This window comes from Strix uralensis, chromosome 4 (assembly GCF_047716275.1).
Source record: "Strix uralensis isolate ZFMK-TIS-50842 chromosome 4, bStrUra1, whole genome shotgun sequence".
NCBI classification, from domain to species: domain Eukaryota; kingdom Metazoa; phylum Chordata; class Aves; order Strigiformes; family Strigidae; genus Strix; species Strix uralensis.
The window spans coordinates 91751553-91770832 of record NC_133975.1 but is presented as its reverse complement, the minus strand read 5'-3'; positions in this window follow the sequence as shown (position 1 = coordinate 91770832).

The window sequence follows — 19280 nt, the reverse complement described above, 5'->3', positions numbered from 1 at the left end:
GCACTCTACATGGGTGGTAAGTCATTGCCAGATAGTGATCCTTTCTATAAAATCTTTATCTAACCTACACAGACTATCAGGATGTTAGCATAAGGCCTGCTACCCTAGGCTCAGTTACCATTTTACAGAAGAAAGAGCGCACACCAACACTTATTACTGCATGAGATTTTGCAGTCTTTCAATATGCCCAGAGCCAGCTATCTTCTTGGCTCAGGCTCATACTGTATCTGTACACAACTGTTTCTCTCAGTGTTGCTATAGCTGTACATTATGAAACTCCTTAAACACCCAATACATCAGCTTTTGGCACAGCTCTCTTGAGCAGGTGTGGTGTGCAAAGCATTCTTTAGGACTAGCAGGGATTAAACAGCATTTTGTGGGTCTTGGGAGCTGCAGTTTATATTGCTCCGAGTTCCATAAGGCCGAGCTCCTCTGCTCAGGAAACCCAAAGGATGTTGCGCATACCAAGACAGAAGGAGAAGAGAAGGACTATAACCAAGCGTAGGATGAGTCCAGCACCACCGAATTTTTTAATCTCTGCCTTGCAACAATTTAAGATAAAGCTTTGCATATAAGCATGCTCCCAAAGGCAGACATCTGGAGAACAAGCACTTCTGGGCTAAAAACATTTCTGATGTATTCCAGGAAGGTACATGAAGGCGGGAAACAGATGCTTTGTATAAAATATCTTCCTAGAACACTCCTACAGCGAAGCTTCCGTGACCTTGCCATTTTTGCTGAAGCTCTTCTTAGATAATATCACATGGTTGGGATACTTTGAAAACTTGGAATTGCTAAAGGCTTTATTGCTAGAGGTTTTGCTGCCTTAAGACACAGTGACACCATGTGGCCAATTGCTTAGCCCAGAAACGACATGCTAAGGGAAAGGGCAGTATACAATTTTCTCATTTTTCTTTTGCTTTGTTAAATTTAGTTTAGGGATGTTCAGATGCAACTATGTGGACTGGTGAGAGTAAACTTGGATAGAACAATTGTCATCTGAACAATTATACAAAACCAACGCCAATGACCATTTGGGATTTCAGCATATGTTCAAAACTTTAATGTTTGCAAAAGTGTCCTCTGAAAACATACCCGTAAGATCAGCAAGTAAATACCCATAAGCACAGTTTGCCCATGTGCCAAAACGCCATATTCACTTGGTAGATGCAAGCAACTGGTAGAGCTATGATACTATGTTCTGCTCAAAAAAGTCCCCCTAACTCTCCAGGGTTTAATTCTGCAGTAATATCATAAAAAAATGCAATTCATTTTGAAAATTGATAGATTTTTGCCTTGCTCTCATGGCTTGTTTTCCTTCCAAGTATATGCAGATACCCCCATTTATTTTTACAGACATTCCTGGGGAAAGTATTTAAATTCACAAGTGGGAATATTGCTGCTAGAAATGTTCTCAGTAGTTGTTATCGCTCTGCGTTACATAATAGGGTGACTGATGTGATGAATCATCTCTCCCTAGCACAGTTCTTTTTTTCCAAACCAAGTACACATTTGAAAGGTACAGCTCATGAAGAATGGTAAGAATGGGCAGATTTCTTTAAAAGAGACACAAGAGACCAGCAGGCAAATAGGCAGATGAAAACTGAATACAGATTACTCACATATCCCTCAAACAGAAAGAGAATAATACATTAAATAAGCTCTTCACAGAGAATATATTCACTCAGTACTACTATAAAAAAGTTAATGTTCAGTAAGAAATGTGTATTCTGAGGCAGGGTTCAGAATATCTTGCTCTCAAGAGCAGAAAGGAAGGGAAAATACAAAAACCATGACTCTCAGTTGCATAGACTTTGCAAAGTCAACATTCCATAAATGTTGCTTTTTTATTGGTTAGTTAGATAACATGCTGTTGTAATTTTTTGTTCAGTATTGAACTCCAGGTGAGCAATTTGTTTCAACACTATCACAGTGCATCTGACTTTATATTAAATCAGTTAGTCTGAAAAGTGATATAACAGGATTTTCACCTACACACATAATAATTTCACCTATATACACAGTAGTTTAGAGCCTGGGAAGCACCAGCTAGTTAGACAAAGGACTTTCTGATTATTCAAGCTAGGAGTTTGAGTTGAGGAAGATTAATGACCTGATCCCTCAAATTTTGTCACCCTGACTAGTGAGATTATGCTGCCATCTTGTGACCTGTAAACTTTACTTTGCTACAGTGACAACAATTTTTCCCCTAGACTGGGAAGACAGTGTACATGTCTCCCTGGTATACAGGCGCAATGACCATGCTTTGAGCAGCTGAGGCCTCTTTTATATTCAGAGACATGTTTTCTCTCCTTAACTTTCTCACCTGTGACTCACGGGCTGCACCCTTCAGTGTCATTGTCATTGCTAATGGAAGTACTGTCTATGGACAGTCCTGCAGAGGGGGTGAAACCCACAGTTTAAAGGAGTAGGGTTTTGTAACAAAGGCTATAGGATGTCCCCCTGCTGCCAAGAGAATCATCCACAATGGAAAGGAAAACACACACTTAGCCAGCATTTGAATATGACAGTATACACTGAAAAAAGACATACTCTTTACAGCTGGGAAGGAAAATTATTATAAATTATTATACAGTTTCACACATTGATGATAACATTTTCCTCTCCATGTTCCCAAGTGTAAAGCTTGTATATTTATGGTAGAAATTTTTTGCTTAAAAAAAAGCAAGATTGGCTGTATTCTGAATCTAAATGGGGTTGTTCCATCAGGTCAAATTAAATAAAACAGCTGTATGTCAAAGTGGTTATGCTGTTCCCTTGAAACAATACAGACTTCAGTTGCAGTGATTGCTTAATAGTATTTTGGAATACCTGGAAAAAGCTTAGTAGGGCTGCAATCACATTGAAAATCAAGATGGAAACCCCTCTGCTAGTGACCCCATTCCTTCCTTATACCTCTACTATATGTGCTTCCACCAGCATTTGCTCCCAAGATACTTCAGAAGCGAAAACATAGAATCCTATCCCTGGAGGTGTTTAAGAGTTGGGTTGACATAGCACTTAAGGATATGGTGTAGTTGAGAACTGTCAATGTTAGGTTGATGGTTGGACTAGGTGATCTTCAAGGTCTTTTCCAACCTAGATGATGCTGTGATTCTGTGAACCAAACCTTGAAATGCTGACAACCTGAAATGCATGTGCAAGGAAGGAACCCGGACATCCCAGCTACAAGCAGGCTTGAGAGCTCTGAGCTGACAAGGTAGCTGCTCTGAGCTCGGATACTTGCTTGGGAGAGCCCACAGAAGGCACGCACAACTAGGAGGTTCCCTCAACACGTCTGACTGGAGACAAATCATCAGTCCTTCTTCTTCCCCACCCTCAACCACCATTATACACCCAAATTATTGAAGTATTTTCTCTCTAATTCTTGTATGCCAAAGTAAACAAAGCATCCTGCATTTAGACTCAGATTAGAGTTTCCAGGACATGCTGTATTTTCTTCAGGGTATGGCATAGCAGAATGAGGGATTCCAGCTAGCAAGTGAAGGTTATGTTTGCCTGTTCCCTGTTTTTGAGGAGGCTAATTGATTGTACAAGTGGAACCTCAAATCTTGTGACAATGGGGACTTTATACTTTCTTATAATAATAAAATATTCAGTCAGCTACACAGCCAGCTGAATCATGTCTGTGACACTTAGCAGTATATTTCAACAATCATAATAATAACAGTTACTGCTGTGGCAGTGCAAAGCTCTGGGCAGACTTACAGCTAATCCGTTTGCAAAGTCATGTGCTTACAGTCCTTCAGTGAGTCTGTGATGGTAGGCGTAGACCTTCCTTAACATCAGCATTTGTTCCTTCAGAGAACAAGGTATATGTCTCAAGTTTCTTTCTCTCCAACATTCCTGACAGCAAAGCAATTTGTCAGGGGAGACATTTGGTATAGTCACATCAGGAGGAGAGTCCTTGACACTGTGTTTCAAGTTAGCAGCAACCCATCTGACGTGACACAGCACGGTGCAGGATCGATGCCACAGCTTGCACAGCTGATGTGCCCGAGATGCAGGAGAATGTTAGGCAGAGGGCCAATCGCAAAAGTCTGAACCTACCGTGTGAGATCCAACTGGGATAGCTGAGTCTTCTGGAAAGGCTCAGAAAGGATGTGTATACTATTGTTTCTGCAACTGTAAATGCTTTTTACTCTAGAGAGCCACTTTCCAATCCCCTCCTCAGCGCTGGAAGCAAATTCTGGTTCTCATGACTAACTGCTACACCTCCTTTGTGAAAACACAATATACTGTTTAAGCAAGCAGTAGAAGAACTAAATTGTCTCGCATCAAAGCTTATCTTTAATACGCTGTATCCAAGTGAGAGAATGGAGTTCATTCTTTTCCCTTCCTTTCCAGCAAGCACCAACTGATATAATGAAATATGCAGCATTAACCAGACATTATTTCAAGTCTGCTGGAGCTAAAAGCAGATCTTGATGACTATCTGGGGAACAAATATTCCTTTCAGCAGCACATACCCAGGGTTGATATACTCCTATATATATAAGTATAAATATGCTTCTACTGATCTTTACCTGTCCCCTTATCTTTCACTACTGTCTCTTTCACAGCCACCTTCTTCCACAGCCAAGAAAGTATTTAATCTTTCTGCTGGGTTTGGATGAAGTGTGTGAAACTCCAGATCAGCCTTCAGACTACAACTGGAATGGAGTGTCAATGGCAAACAATTATTACACCTAATCTCTGCAGAGCCCCCACTGCTCCATTACTAACTTCATACCTATCCAGTAAATCATGATTCTAGAATATGGAAAGAGGAAAAATGAATCTCTACACTCACCCAGTATTCATTTCTACAAGATGCTGATCACTCTGGCACCGATGCAATACTTGTGGATGTGTAAAATCCCATTGATTTCAATTGGAAGCCTTGCAGGATGTGTGACATCTGGTCTCATAGTAGTCTCATAGTCAAAAATCCTGGAGACAGTGTTCAGGACTCCACCTGGTGAGCTGAAACAAGAATCTTTAGAGCAGACAGATACTGCTAAAAAGACCCTTCCTTTCCTCTGAAAGGTGTAGAAAGACCCACTTATGAAAGCAGAATATATTTTGTTGTCAAAAAACCTCTACAAATCTGACTAATGTTAAGGGATTGCTGGTGCTCTTTGTGGGATGGTAGTAAACCAAGGATACATTGGACATACACAGCTGGCAAGGACACATCCTCTCTCTCAGGCAAACTTAATCCACGTAAGGAAATAGATAGTCATGCGTTAATGATAAAGGTAAGAAAGGGTCTTATTTCCCTGCAGGAAATCCTTGCCATGGCAGCATTTGCATCTCCACATTCTTAAAGCCCAGCTCCAGACATACAGATACTTTATTTTTAGATAAAATCCACCTCTGCAACAAGACTTTGTGCTGGGCCTGCCATTTCTATCTCATTTCACAAGGAGGGCTTAAGAGGTACCATAAGCACTGAGTGACGCCCTCTGCCCTGGAGCAAGTATCATCTTTGTATCTTTCTAATACATAATTTCCTCTCTGCTACAGGCTCTTCCTTCTCTGATACTGTCTGCTCCCAGAATGGATTCAGGTTGTAGCAGCAGTCCAAACAGCCAGTGGACTCACAAAGATGTAAGTCCATACCAGTGTTAATTGACGTATGCAGTAGTTTGAGAGTCTGCTAATTGAACTAAAGCCTGAAACCTGATAATACCTTTCCTTTCAACCTAGTTCACCACAATAATCTGATCATCTGTATTATGAGATACAGAACTCATTTTTCAAACTTTGCCAACAATGAGAGCTCAAAATAAAGCTGGCGTTCTTCTGATGAACGACATGAAGAAAGAAATAAAAGCAGAATTCAGAAAACCTAGCAGAGTGAAACAGACTAAAATAGGAGGAGAATAAAACAAAGGACCAAGGACAAAGGGGGGATAAACAGCAGAAGCTTGGGCCTCCTGCTGCCTTGGGGGCAACAGCAGAAGAGCATGGTGGTCTGGTCTGTGGCTCTTTCTTGAAAGTGGAGGTAGGTGCATGCTGTGTCTGCTGTTTCTGCTGTGGCTGCAGGAAGTCAGAGCTGAGGGTGCTGCAGAATTGCCAGCCAAGCAAACAATGTCATGAGATCTAAGCTCATCAAAGCATCTCTTGTTTCAGGGAAACATTATTTAGATGATGAATGGCTTTAGAGAAACCAGAGCTTTTTCTTTTTTCTCTTTTTGTGCTGAAAAGTCAGTTTGGAGACACATGACCTGATACCATCAGAGGCATGCAAAGATTGAAAACATGCTTAAACATGCTTTCAGATTTTACACTTCTTTAATGAAAACCTAAAACACATTAAAAAAATCTCGCAGAGATAAAAGCATTCTGGATTGTCTCCACATGGAACCTTGCACTAGAGAACTGGGGACCACAGCAAGGAGGAACCATCCTTACAGGCCACAGACACTCATCTACTCCCAGAAGAACTAAATTTCTTACACTAAATCACCCTCCAGCTAGAATCTCCTTGACTCTGTGATCATCTGTGCATGCAGTGACCCACAGAAAAATTACTCCCTACTTTTTATGTGTAGCAGGAGGCTCTGTCTTCCAGGAACATCGCCTCATAAGGAGAATTTTGCACCACTCTACAGACAGAACAGGAAAGCAGCCGAGACATGCACAGGCATTAGTCAAGTCGTGACTGTATGTACAATGATTTAGCCTGAACAGCTGGCTAGGAGGTCATAAAAGAAATGCGTTTTACTACATGAGTGCTAGATGAAATGAACTGTTGCCAAACTTGACTAAGAGCTGGAACAGCCACAGAGATACATGGGATTTATGAGATTAACCTCTGGATCCCTTCCTGAGCCCAGGAAATTGCATTCCTTTGAGGTCTGGACTGATGTTCATTGATAATGCAAAATTATGCCTTCTGCAGGGAGAAGAAAAGCAAAGCAGAAGCACTGGAGAGCCAAATAGCCTTATGTGGAGAACTGAAAAGGATGAGGAAGGATAATAAATTACTCTCAAAAAATTCTACTCTCCTCTCAAGCCAGAAGAAGGGAGAACTTGCACATGTAAAGGGCAGGGAGCAAATGACTCCTCCATGTTCTTAAAAATTCAAGCTATTTTTCTTAAATTTGTGAATGGAGAGGTAGAATGGTATTACCCGCCTCAGCCCGTTATCATCCTGTGTGTGGTGTCTGTTACATGGCTAACCAGTCAAACACAAATTATGAAAATAACCAGAAAGCAAATGGAACAAGCAGAAAACAAAGTGGAGAGAGAAGACAGCCCTGGCTTGAGTATGACTGAACTCTCTCTGCTTAAGAACTACTAGGCACTAGCACCTTCCAGGACCAAAGCTTTCTCTCAGGCCTCAGAAGATAAAGAGGCCAAGTAAGGAGGTGAATGGGGTTGGCTTTTTCCAAGCAGTTCTTTTGCTAGTGAATGCACTTAGTAGCCAGAGACAACTAAAACAAAAAGAAAAAAGTTAATGTTTATCTCTAGTCTTCCTTCCCCCTCTTCTGAGCCTAATATTCCAGATGAATCAAGGGAAACAGAAAGGGCACAGCATGAGCCATATATCCTAAGGAAGCTAAATTACCAAAAGACTAACTTCTCATTACATGAGGTGTAACGTAATGGTTGATAAAAGAAAGCTTTCATCTCATGAGAAAATACCAAGATTTCAAAACTTATTGGTCTAATGTGGAATAAAAATCAAAGACTTTCTTCTGAACCCACCACAACCACCTGTGTAACAATAATCCACAACCTGCTGATCAGAACACTAGTCTGGGAAGTGAGAGAACCTAATCAAGCACAGCCGAAGCATGAGTCTCAGTCTCCTAATCCCCATGGAGAGCCTCAACTTTTACTTTAACGGCTATTTCAAGGAGACATTTACCACCTTTCTTTAAGAGGATAAAACAGAGTTATGCAACTAAGTGCTAATCTTTTCCCCAGTGGGAGAAAAATTAATTTTTTTAGAAAAACCTTTCTTACCTCAGGACTCTCTAGCAGTTAGAGAACAAAGGACCATGTCATTTTCACATCTCATTAGTGACTAAAAAATCTGAGTGGAATCAACAAGAAATGAAGTAAGCAGAATTTGTTCCTTGGTTTCTACATTGACCTCAAAGTGAGAGATCTTGAGAAAATTTCTATAACCTGTCAGCAGAGCTTCAGTGATGGAAAGCAGTTATTACCTCTTCATAAAAGAGTTGTCAGCATCCCAAGACTGTACTAATAATAACTGATTGCAAAACCACTTAGTTATGAAAGCATACAAAATACAGATTTCAGTGCCTTGTTTCCAAGTAGATATTGTGTCCTGTGGTAGCTGGTGATACTGTCATTCATTGTCTTACAGAGAAAAACGGATTCACCTTGTGGCTGAGCAATTGGCGTCTTGTAACCATGCTTACTCTACTAGTCCAGGAGCAGGCCGTGGTTACCAGATGCTCACCTCTGGCACTGCACAGCGAAACCGACCGTCTGGTTGGGACCTGAGCCATCTCGCTTTCACTTGCATGTGTATCATCCGACAGGAGGAGATTTCTGCCGGGGATCCTACATTCTACAAAAAACATGCAAGTAACTACAAAACAGATTTTTTTAATCTTCTGGTTTTCTTTTTCTTTCACTCTCCATCCCTCCCCTCCTTTCCAACACACATTTATATACACGCATACCCCCCACACACACACTCTCATAGTTCCTTTTATGAAGGGGAGAAATTTGAGAATTTTTACTCCTTGAATGCACTTCTTTTCTTTTTTTTTCTTAGAAATGTGCAATTTATACCTCTATTTTAGTTGATTTTTGATTTTGCTTGGCTGGGTTATGATTTTGATTTTGTGTATTGCACATACTGAAATTCCACTGCATGTACTGGACTGGAGTGAAGTATTTCTACATATTTTCCAATCATAAAGTAGAAAGTAGTAAAAAAAACACTTGTGAGACAGTAGCAGGCAACAGGGCTTGTAATAGATCACTTCTAAAAAGCCACCATGTTAGAGCTGCACAATATTTTGCTCCACAGAACTGAAGGATAATGATAAAATGTTGATATATTGGAAATCATTTGCAAGAGTGTAAGACACAATAAATCAGTGATGCTGAAGGCATCAACCTTTCACTGATCACAAGAACTATGAACAAACCTCTGAAGTAACTGACATTGAGGAGGATAATAAGTCTTACAGGAGCTGTGACAGGAATATTATAGTGGCAATCATAATCAAAATTTTTTATGGTCACATTTTAACAAAATGGCTTTCATGGTGAATTTTGATTTAAAAGGCAAAACCCCCATCCCAAATAAAACCTAAGCATGTTTGAAATAACTACATCCCTTTTCTACGGGGATGTCCCTGACATGCTCCTGACAAATCAAGTGCACAGATTCTTCTGCACGATACTCGCCCTTTCTCCTTCCATTTTTTTATGAGGCAATGGGAGTCTGATGAGAAGGGCAGAAATAAGCCGGTACACAAAATGAAGCATCAGTCAGAAATCAGCCTCACATCCACTTTTCTCAAGCATCACTTTCTTGCGCTGTTCCAGTACAAGCCAACTAATACTTCCCTATGACAGGGTTTCACGCAGCTGTTAGAAAACTCTCATCACTTCAAAGCAAGGGTTGGGTTTTGTGCTGTAGCAATATGCATACATATGGATGGAAGATGTGTTGTGGATGGCATATACAGCTTCACTCACTGCCATTTGCCAGCTGCTTCTCCTGGGTTTGTAAATCTTCAGCAAGGAACAACAAACAGAACAACACAAAGGTAAGAACTGGTGTCTCCACAGGAGCTACAGTTCTTTTCATTAATCAACAAACCTCTTCCACCACTTAGCCGTACTTTGACTTGTACCTGCAGTACTCACAGTGTTTACTCATTAAAACCATCCTAAAGACATCTTTAAGATCCCCAAGTGCTCTATGGAATTATTTGCCTACTAAGTCTAAAAGTAGCATCTTTTTCAAAACTCTACTAGTTCCTCTCAGACTGTAATCTGTTTCTCCCTCCAAAAAAAATATTTCAGTTCCAGTATGTATTTTCTTATTCTAAGAGAGGAATCTTTCCTGAATGCCTGTCTCAACAGAACTGACTGGAACTGTGTCATTTGCTGCCTGTTTAATGAGCTTTATCCCTCAGTTTCCATGAAAGATGATGCCCAAGGCGTGTGTACATTCCAGAATACATGAGGAGATAGAGCATCACCTCCTGAGGTATTCACACATTTGCTAAAGGAAGTCACAGGTTCCTGTACCTGTTCTTCTGCTTGTGGATATAATGAATGCATGAGTGGTGCATACCATTTAAAAGGATAAACAAATAGGTGCTTAACACCTCATGAACCAGCCTTTCTGTTTCAGGCAAGTGCACTTCATGCTGGGGAAGGAGAACCTGAATATGCCAATTCTTAGAATCTCAAGAAATTGGAAAAGGCCCTAAAGTTCATCTCATCAAAACATCTGATCAAAGCAGGACTAACTTCCAAAGTTAGATCATGTTGCTCTTTTTTTTTTTTTTTTCAGTCAAAAACATTCACAGACAGTGATTCCACAGCCTCATTGGGCACCTCTTCTAGTGTTTAACCACTCTCACTGTGAAGAACATTTTTCTCTGTTGTTTCCCATTTTTCCTATGTTGCAAACTGTGACCATTATGTGTTGTTCTTGCACTGCACATTTCCTGCTAGTAGAATAGAGCACACTCAGCCTGTATCATTTTTTTAGTTTGAACATTTTTTTTCTTGAATAGTGCCTCAGCTGGTGTCAGTGGCTTAATTCATTGAACTGTGTCTCAAGGTCTGACTGTTTTGCCTACCTGCAGATGCAAGATAACCCACAAACTGAATGTAGTAGTGCTCTAACCACCCTCCTCACCAGAACAGCTGTGTTTACCAGCCACCAAGTCTCTAGCATGCAAATTTTTGTGTAAAAGATGATCAGGTATTCAGCAGGAATTTGTGGTGTACCTGACCTGTCTTACTTAAAGTCTTAAACACTGTCACAATAATCAATCACCAGTACACACTCCAGCACAGCCTGTTTCATATGTTTGTTTATAAGCATGAAGCCATAGGCAGGATTTTAACATTGATCCTGAATTTACAGGGAAGGCTGACATGTGATTGCATTCTTGAATTATAATCCATCCTACAGAAAATTGTCAGGAAGGTTATGAAGGCTATCAGAATAATGAAAAGCTTTATAGTGTTAATATTTACCTACCTCATATTACAAACAGGAATATAAATATTCACCATAAAGTTGCAGCCAGATATAGTTTGGCAGATACACCACAAAGATTTTTTTTTTAAATTGCATCTGTATATATTGTAAGAAAGGAGACCATGGAGTTATTCAGAACAATCATCCCCCCCATATGAATTGCCACTTACAAACTTTTCTTGCAAGATGAAAAAACCACCCTTACCAGCAAATAAGGGCCTTCCAAACATACCTTTCACTGGAAATAACATTGTCATGCTCCACGTTCCAACAGGCAGCACACTCTCCACTGGAACATCCCCGAAGCTAAAGCAGCATGCTCTCTCTTCAGTTCATTGCAGCAGCCCAGAGCCACAGGCCGGAGACTTAAGGGAGGGTTTACTGAGAGTTGGTGCCCACTTGTAACAATCAGGTCTCTGTCCAGTGAGAAAGATACAAAAAATAACTAATTTTTCCTCCTTTAGGCATTTCTACTTCTGTCATAAGTAAGGGGGATGCCCTAAGTGCTGCAGGGCTATGGTGCTACATGGCAAGACCCACGGCTCACCTGGCTTTTAAATGCTACATGATCTCTGTACAGTGCAGTAGCTCCTAGCCCGTTTTGATGCCCAAAACTGAAAAAGAGTATTCCTCTTGTGTACACCTCATCTAGAAATTCCTGCCTCCAAGAATGTTAGCATCATGTATGTTACCCTGGAAAGAAGAAAGGCACATAGATTAAATCCCTGATGTAATTGATGGACAATATATGGCTGTTTTCACATTAGAAACAGATGAGGATTTCCCCTTTATACAGCCACAGTCTGCTGAGTTTTTTGAGGTTACATTCAAAGAGACATTAACACTCACTCATGGTGTGTTATATCTAGGTAAGGAAAAACTCCTAAACCATACAAGAAGCAAATGATGGTCTGTCTTAAGGAAAATATCTTCTGCTTTGCTCATGTTTGCTCTCTTTACTGATTACTGCATAATTACTGCATTTTTTAACCATTCACGATCACTGCACATGAGCAAGCCCTATTTTCTCCTTTGATGTTGCTGAGGTATCTTTTCATTTATTGCTCTGCAGTAAAGTGTAGAATTTAGGAACAAGTAGGCAGGGGATACGAGCCAGAATGTGAACACAGGGAGGCAGTTGGAGGGTGCCTTGTCTGTTGAAGCAGGACTCGATACATGACTCCTAGAAATATGAAATAGGACTCCATTACAAGAATAACCAAATTCATGGCAAACATGTCTTTTAAAGATAAGACTGATTTCTCTGCTTCAGCCCAGCAGACCAGCTAGTCCAACATCCTGGCTATGCCATTGGCCACAGAAGAGGTTCAAAGGAAAATGTAAGAACAGGATAAGTCTGTTGTGGTAATTCTCCAGAAAACTCTTCTAGATCTTGTCTGGAACTCTGAGAAGCAGACGTAGTATCTCTGAATTTAGTTAATCTTTATAGATTCTTCTTACATACCTTTGCCCAATGTTTTTCTGTTGCATCTTATCAGTACCTTGTATACTTAGATGGTAAGTTATTGTGGAGTGGGCTTATTTGTGTGGCATCGATCAGGGTGGGGCCTGTTCTCATCAACAAAGATGCTTTGAAGACCAATGGGAAACATGGCTGTCATGGTTGAAGCAAACAACAAATATATTTTATCTATTTGCAGATTTAAATCTAGTATTAGCAATATTCTGTCAGTAGCACAAAGGATCAGTACAGTAGATCAGTATTCATGTTGCACTCAGTGCCTGGCAGGGAACTGCTGGCTGCCTAGCAGGCCAAATGCAGAGTCCAGCTCATACAGTCATTCTCAAATTCTGCACAGTGTCAAGATGTGACTTCTAGGCCACTGCTTAATGCTTGAATTTTTAGGCTCATCATCCAGAATTCCTAAAAAAATGCAGCTTAATCAATGCATGTATTTATCAATGTAACATCAACCTAATCTGTGTAGGAGATTCTCACAAAGAATCAGATCAGGTGACTGAAAGATTTTCCCTTTCATCTCACTCCAAGCCAAACTGCATCACTTACATACATCACTATGTACAAATCACACCATCACCTGTGTACTTCTCTGATATCACACAGGGACGTAACCTCCAAATCACAGATGTCTCCCACTTTTCAAGTTCTATCACCAGAAATTGAAAGTTAGGCAGGCTGGGTTTGAACAAGAACGCTCTACAGATACCTGTGCTCTGGTAGTGTGCAATCTTTTGTTCCTCCTCAGTCACAACAGTTGATCTGTTTAGCCAGTACTTGGCTCTGTACTCAGTCTTGCTGTTCTCTGACCTACCAGCTCCCTTACCAGTCAAAGCATCACGGTTCCTCACTGCCAGTGTTATGATATGGCCTTCTGGCTTTGGCCTTACATATCGCCAAGAGTGCCCCCCCTCCACCAGCAGATCAACCTGGAATTGGAACGGCCTGGGTCATGGCCAGTGGGACAGGAGCAAGACTGTGCAAAAGGTAGAGAAAAAAGAGAAAGCAGACCCTCAGGTGAGGGTACAGGTGGCCATAGAGAGAATAAGATTTCTAGGAGGCATGCAAGTGCAGAGTTGCCCCTGCACATTGCTGATGTAAATGGAGTCTAGGAGGTCCCAGCTTTACGGCGAGTGGGATGCAGGCTGATAGGAAAGCAGTAAGTGCTGGGCTGTTCCAGCAACTGGATGTGATATTTCTACTGAAAAGTACAGACCACTGACCTCTTCTCCTTCCACTACGACAGCAGTGATGTTGTCAGGTATCAAAGCAGTCTTCCTGCATCAAGAAGACAAGTATCTCTGATCCAAAATGATCCAAAGATGGGAGGATGGCTGGAGCCAAAGCACTGTGCAGCCAATGGCTAGGCTAGAAAAACTAATCCATTTTGAGTTAGTGCTTGATGTTTAAAAACATCAGACTGACACTATCCAGGGACGGACTCCTGCAGATGGCACAGTCCTATTGATTCAAAACTGTCTTACTGAATTCATAGCATATGAAAATGATGTCGGTGCATTTGAACTTTCTCTTCTAGCTGAAGGCAGAGATATGCACATGCTCTGTTCCTGTGCAGGACATCTCCTTTGAACCATCCATCCAGCTTGTCTCCTATCTGATACTCGTATTTCACAATTTTCTCTCCACTACTGAAAACCTTACTCTTTCAGGACCAGATCCATTGTAAACAGGGGCAGCACACAGTGAGACATTAAGCATTCACTTCACTGTACACAGAAACAGATCATAATTTAGAATCAGCTGGACTAGTTATTACAATATAATTAAAACTCTGCTAGAGTTACTCAGTTATCTTGGTTTGGCATAAGGCCACGCTGACCCTGACAGGCACAGTATCGCTCACCCCTGCTTCTCCTGATAACCCCATGCATGTTCCTGCTACTTCCTTCTCTGATCCAGCTAAACATTTTAATCTTCTGGGTTGTTTTTTTTTTTTTCCACAGGATTACCTCTCAGATAGATCAGCAAGCAGGAAAGAGGCATGACTGTCCCTTTGGGCAGCAAGGTATTCTTAGTACAGTTAAAACCACACCTTTCACTAAAGTGACTAAGACAGCCATAAATTTACACTCTAAATGCAAGATGTTACATGCTCAGTGGCTTAAGTCACTGAAAAGATACAAGCCTAAATTAGTAGAATGTAACTCACTTAATTATTTTTCTCTAGCTGTTATCTAGAGTCAGGGCCTAGGCATTTTCAGGTTTAATGTAAATTTTGCATGGACAATTTTTTAAGACTCTGAAAAACAGTGACTTTTAGCATTTCTGGTTTTTGTCCTGGACAATGACAAATGGCAGTGATATTTTGCAGTAAATGCTGCAAGGAGCATTAGTTCATCGGAAACATTAATTTTCCTTCTAGCCAAACTTCAAACAAAGTATCACTTTCTCTGCACTTAATACTACATTTGGCTCATATTCCATTTCTGAATGATATGTATGGAACACTAAAAAGTGAAGGACAGTAATTTTTTCTGAAATGGTAGAATTATAAACTTCTTAGCAAAATACAAATATAGCAAAAATTTTTACTTTTTTTGTTTTCTCATTAACTGTTGGTCTTATCCCACAGCTTAATAACAAATGACCTGGTAATGTTGTCAAGAGCAGTGTGACCAGCAGGTCAAGGGAGGGGATTCTCCCCCTCTACTCTTGTGAGACACACCCCACCCTCCCCCCCCACAGTGCTGTGTCCAGCTCTGGGGACACCAACATAAGAAGGAGTGGGTCCAGAGGAGGCCACGAAGATGATCAGGGGGTTGGAGCACCTCCCTTGTGAGGACAGGCTGAGAGAGGTGGGGGTGTTCAGCTGGAGAAGAGAAGGCTCCGGGGAGACCTTACAGCAGCCTTCCAGTACTTAAAGGGGGCTACAGGAAAGATGGGGAGGGACTCTTGATCAGGGAGTGTAGGGATGGGATGAGGGGTAACAGTTTAAACAGAAAGATTTAGATTAGATATAAGGAAGAAATTCTTCCCTGTGAGGGTGGTGAGACTCTGGCACAGGTTGCCCAGAGAAGCTGTGGCTGCCCCCTCCCTGGCAGTGTTTAAGGCCAGGCTGGACCGGGCTTCGAGCAACCTGGTCTAGTGGAAGGTGTCCCTGCCCATGGCAGGGGGTTGGAACTAGATGATCTCTAAGATCTCTTCCAACCCAAACCATTTTATGATTCCATGATAATGTATTACAGAACTCTGTAAGTTTTGAATTTTTTTTTTAAAAAGTCCCTGATCATCTTTAGACTTCCAAATACACACAGGAAACAGAAACAGGGAATGGAGACAGGTATGTCTAAATTACACCACACAACATATATTCTCATCTTTCACTTCATTCTTTCTGTCCAGTGGCTGTGTAACCACCTTGCTTGCAGAAACCATCCAGAGACACTGCTTCTCCTGGGTAAGAAGCTACTAGTGTTGCAGGAGCACATTTGCACTGAAATCTCCTTGTTCAGCACAGTCCCTAGTAAAATTCCACTGAAGCCTCAAATACCCATGACTTCTGCAGAGGCACAGTGCTCGAAGCATAGCTACTTTCTCAAAGATGCTTCACCTCTTCTATACCTGTGGTTCACTTTTCTCTAATAAAGGCATTTTGACTACTTTCATTCTGTAGTTTCCTCCAAATTACACTGTACTTGTACCAAAATGCTTCAGGATCAGCTTTAGCTTGTGTTCAATTAAATACCTGAATGGACCTGGTACATTTACCTCTCCAGTAAAGAACATCAAGAACTTCTTTCTTCCTGAGCTATACACAGCCTAACAACACATATGGCAAAGTATTGGGAAAGAATGCCATAAGGTTTTTGAAGAAGCCTTGGCAAGTACAGAGGACATTGCTTCATGCAGTGCCCAAATGTTTCCACACTGTTAGGAGTCCCTGGAGCTTTTTATGAAGGGTTACTGAGTAGATAAGACAGCAGAACAGAGCTATGTAAAGAAAATATCTGCATAGCGATACAGAAAGCCCACAATGAAAAGGACAAGCTGTGTCCCAAGGTCTCACAGCGCACAGCCTGTGGCCTGCTTCAGGGACACCTAATTTAAAATAAGCAGTTATATGCTTCATAAAATTTAGATCGCATCCACCCAGATTATCTTAGATTCATGGGATCTGGGCAGTAAGGCTAAAGTAGAGTTTAGAGATGTTTCACTCAAGGACGTGCTTTTTCACACCAGCTCTCTTCTTTTTGGGGTAGTCTCCTTTCTATGTAGAGTGAGCCCAAGTTGAACCAGAGAAAGGATAATTTTAAGAATGCACTGGCAAATCAGCAGTCTCTATTGTTGCCTGATTCCAAATTAGCTATGGAGATCATCCTGCCCCAAAAGAGCACTGCAAGATGTACTGTTCCCTTATAATAAAACTGCTCATAGCAGCTTACATGTGAGATTTCTTCTCAGTTTCTTAAGAGACTTGTCACAAGCCTTCCTCATTCTCATTATAGATATGTAGTGCAAAGCGCTAAACAAAGGGATGATTGATGTAAGCATCAAGCCAAGATCTTTCGGTTCAAGCTAGTCCTTTGATGCTCTATTTTATCTGAAGCACTTTTCAATTACAAGTGGATTACAATAGCTTTCCCCATCCAATTTTTATTAGTTTTATCAGTTGTACTTGGCATAGGCTCTCTTTTGCAGCTAAAGGTCATTATCTTTAATTAAATAATAACTTTCACATTGTTCTTGAATAATGTTGTCTGTACTTTGTAAGCCTGGAGAAATGATATAAAGCACCCTGACTCTACAGGCTGCAATTAGTAGAATTTTTGCAACTTGGAAAAAAATGTGATTTTAGCCCCATTTGTCTAAATCATCTCTTCAGCAGAAGAGTAGTTAAGTAGTCAAATTCTTCAGCAAAACACCATAGAACATGCTCAAGAACATGCATAAGCTTTTTACTGAAGTTAGGACATTTTCAATTATTTGATATTAGTTTCCCCTCAGTTTCCAGTTTTTATTTCCTGAAGATGTTTCAAACTTGAGTCTAATTTTAAAAGGCCGGCTGATTTAAAAAGAATTCCCAGTGCAACTGGTTTGGCTGGCGTATTTTCCTGTTTGTATGTGGCACAGAGCTGCTCAGGTAAATCGGCTTTTTCAGTCTTTCTTGCCAGCTGCCATCGACGTGATAAATAAAGGGATTTTAAGTGGGTAGTGAAGATTTCATTCCAGAGCAAAAAAACAAAGAGGTCCTATGTGCTATGGTCACTGATGGAGTCACCAGTCAGCTCCCTTCCTCCTCTAGTTTCAACACTGTTTTCCTTGAACCTGATCACTGAATGTGACAACATAACAGACTGCATGAAAGCATCACTGACCACATTGTTGATTCACTGATGGGAAGTATTTTTCCTTTTAATGGTAGTTTCCTATAGATAAAGAAAATGTATTTTCTCAGAATCTCACAATTTTGTAATTCAAAGTATAGATCTGTAAACTGCTCATTGAAGGCTGAGAAAGTTTGTCTTCCCCTCAGAAGGGATTAAAATAGATGTGAGTTATCCCACAGGCTGGAGAACAAAGTGTACTGCATAAGTCTCACTGTGTTCAGTAAAAAGAAAAAAATGAAATTACTCATATGACAGCTTTGTGCCCTGAGTCTGAGGCAAATGTGGATGGAGAATCCAGTGGTTTTTTGACTGCTTCAGTAAAATGAGAGAAAACATCCCTTATTCAGATTGAACTGTTTAAATGTGTTTGATTTCCCTTGTTGCTACACGTTGCACTTCTGCCAGGTCCTACCCACTCACTAAACATCTGGAACAACCACAGTCCATACAGGAGCGAGGTGTAAACACACCAACGGTCACTCGCCGAGGAGCCCAGCTCCAGTGCAGGTAAGCCCGTACTGGGGGGTTTTCGCGGCAAAAGGGACTGGAAAGGAGCTTTTTTGGGGGGGACTTTTGAATCTCTTTGGAGACAGAAAGGCGGCTAGCCGGCTGTAAGGAGACTGGCAAGCCGGTGGGCGGGCAGCTGAGGAGGCGTGGGCTGTGGGCAGAGCCCAGGGCCGGTGGCGCCTGTTTCGAGCGAGGTGTAAACACACCAACGGTCACTCGCCGAGGAGCCCAGCTCACACCCCACCCCTCGGTAACGAGCTGGGAGGGCTTCCTAGTTAGCGTGGGCGGAACCAGCACCACCCACCGTTAATTTGGTGATAAGAACCCTGTAGGAGGGCATCGGTCGCTGCCCACTGAGCTCAGGGTGATCAGACAGTACCTGTAAACCACCGGTTGATAGTACATGTCAGCCACTGGTAGCCGGAGCCATGGTCTCCACTTGCCTCAAAAGCACCACCAGCAAGAACGTGGTGACCCAGACAGAGCAACCGCGCAAACATGCAGCAGTCCAGGTCCCAGGCTGCAGGGAGTGCCTGAGCCTGTCAGTGCTGTTGGAGGGCCGCAGTGACAGCGCCTGTGTGCGCTGCGACCAGCTGGATGACCTGCTCAGCCTGGTGACAGAACTCAAAGAAGAGGTCGAGAGATTAAGAAGTATTAGGGAATGTGAAAGGGAGATTGATTAGTGGAGTTCCACCTTGGCACCCATGAATCAACAGGACCA